Raw genomic sequence first — 3,103 nt, 5'->3', positions numbered from 1 at the left:
ATATATATATACTCCGAGTACTATAATGGCAATCTTTTACTGTTCTTTCTAATTTATAACACACACACACATGCACGCACGCACGCACACACATATATATGTTAATACCTACCTACATACATGCATGCTTGCAAATATACCTATCCACACACACACACATTTACATATATATTATACATCAAATGTGATAAGCTGTCACATTGAAACAGGAGTGCAATGTCTACGATTGTTTACAAAGAAAAAGAAATTAGAAAGAAAGAAAGAAAGAAAGAAAGAAAGAAGGACAGAAAGGAAGAACGAAGAAAAAGAAAGGAAGAAACTTTAAATGAAATGCATCTCTATTTCCGGTGAAAGCATTTAGCTACAGTGTCGAGCAAAGCAAACAACGACAACGGCAGCAGCAGCAGCTTGAGTTGAATATGAGAAATCGTATTTGAGGTGTACACAGATGACTCACTGGACTGTATCGAGGGTGGGGATAATTACTTGCAAAAATGTTTCACAATGTTTTATCTAACATCGTATAACGATAACAACAATAACCACAGCAGCAGCAGGTAATACTTGCAATAATGATAGACAAAAGCAATGAAGACCGCAACAACAATTACCAGTTGATAACGGATTCCTTATGTGGTCGCTTCAATGTGCTGAAAATAGCAACTAAATTTTGTCGAAATCAGATCTTACCTGATTGAAGAAAGGGACGGGAAGGTATCTTAGATAACAGAGTCCTAGATACCCCTTAACAAATAGAATGGCTACGTCTGGGCCAGGGCAGTCTTAGCTGCATTAGAGCTCCACCCTCGGTCAAATCAATGCACTAGGTCCAATAGTTTTTGACAGTTAGACACAACAGACATAGATCAGAATAGACCACTAGACACATGAGGCCCTTAGATTACTACCAAATGTACCAGTGCTTTAAGACGGCCCTAGTCTGTGTTGCCCTTTATTACAGGTCCATTTCATCAAGGTTGATCTAGGCTTCAACTACACCAACACAAAGGTAACAACAATCAAGCTGTTGCGACAACGCTGTGTTATACATACATACATACATACATACATACATACATACATACATACGTACGTACGTACGTATGTGTGAAAATTCATATGCTTCGGATTTTGATGAAAATTAGGCATTAGAAATAAATTAAAAAATATAATCAAAATCTAAATTTCTTTGGATGATTCTAAGACCCCCTAATAGGAGCTTGACTTCCAAATTTTAGTCATTTTTCATGGATCAAAATTACTGAGAGTCAATGCATAAGGGCGGGTATAATGCAATATGTTTGGTTTGAATTTGAGGGGGCTTAAACGGGGCAGAACTCCCCATGAAAATTCACAAATTTCCGATGCTGATGAAATTTCAACCACAGGTAATTGACACAGATCAAGAAATATTCCCAACGTTTCTGCTTCTCATGAGGATTCAAAGACCCCAAATGGGGGCCTTAACTCCCAAATTCTAGTAATTTTTTACGATCCAAAACAAGGTCAGAAATACTGAATGGATCTTTATGAAATTTGGAAATTATATTCTATGCATAAGGGCGGATGTAATGCAGTATATGTTTGAAAGAGAGGGGCGTAAATGAGGCCATAACCCCCATGAAAATTCATATATTTTTGCTGTTGATGAAGTTTTAACTATAGATATTAGACACAAATGAAGTAATATTCCTAAAATTTCAACTTCTTAGGAAGTTAGTAAGACCCCTTAATGGGAGCTTAATCCCCCACAATTTAGTCATTTTTCCTAAGACAAGACGAATACAATTGTAGTCTTGGAAGCTGTAGAGACACCCGAGGATACAAGATGAGCGTTATTTGTCATTCATTGGTACAACAGTGTAAGAGTTTGCTTTGAGATATACTTAGATTGTGATTTCTGCAATGTGGAGCATAAATTGTCAAGCAAATGAAAGGCATTTTTGCCTCCACTGATTCAGTTGCAAAGCGTTAATTTGAGTAAAGTTATTTGGTTGCAGACCACCTTTGAGTCGCTATATCATCACTGGGTCAGAGATAGTCCCCAGATGGTAACATTGATTTCAAGGCCTTTCCAGATAAGTGATTGGTCATTCAAAGGGATTTATAGATTGCAAATTTATTCTGTTTAGTTACCTATCGGCATAGAGATCATTGGAAAACTCCAGAAGTGACACTTTCATTTCTCCTTAGCCCTCATGTCACACAGTTGTTAATGTTTATCTGAGTTGAGTCACGCCCGTCCAATTGCTATAGATCCGTAATGCATCTTACAGTTGTACCGGTCACCTGTATAGTGAGGAATCCTACATTGGGAGACACCATTCAGTGTCGCTCGAGTCGGACTGAACCCGAAACTGTGTTTGCGAAGCCATCTTCTTAACCACACAGCCAACCCACGCCTATTTATGTATTTATCTATTTATTTATCTATTTATTTATTCATGTATTCATTTATTTATTTATCAATGCAGAGAATCAATGCTACTGTTACTCAGCGATCAACTCTAGTTTGACCAGGGTGTAGGTATACTTGGTCACTCAACCGAACAGAAATTACGACCAATTTTCCCTTAATTCACACACTACTGTCTTAATTGGAGGAAGAACACATTGGATGATTTAGTTCTACAATTACGGTCAAAAGGAAATCGAGATGGTCATAATTGGAACGCCTCAGATCATAGAGATAGTTGATTTGGAGGCTGACCTTGAGTTAAACAACATCAGGCGAAGTAACAGCAACATCGTAATAATAAATTCTCTCGAAGTGTTTGCTTAACTTTGAAATAGCAGCTAAACCACCGTTAAATACATTCACCTTACCGACTTTGAAAGGAAACATTGGTTAATGTAGACTCCGGTACAGAATACCTAAAAATATGGGGAAGGGTGTTATGGCTGGAGTGCCTTTTATTACATTCTTTTTCATCAGCATAACCTTGGGCTAAACAATAAATTTTACAATGTGAGGGTCACTCAAGCGCTAATAACAATAACTTCTATAACAGCATTAGCGACAAGTCCAACAACGGACAGACGAGTCTATTGTATAACTACCTATACAACTACCAACTTACCAGCCTACATGCATATTTGTGTA

The sequence above is a fragment of the Octopus bimaculoides genome, chromosome 5 (assembly GCF_001194135.2).
Source record: "Octopus bimaculoides isolate UCB-OBI-ISO-001 chromosome 5, ASM119413v2, whole genome shotgun sequence".
Taxonomy (NCBI): Eukaryota; Metazoa; Mollusca; class Cephalopoda; order Octopoda; family Octopodidae; genus Octopus; species Octopus bimaculoides.
This window is presented reverse-complemented; position numbering follows the sequence as displayed.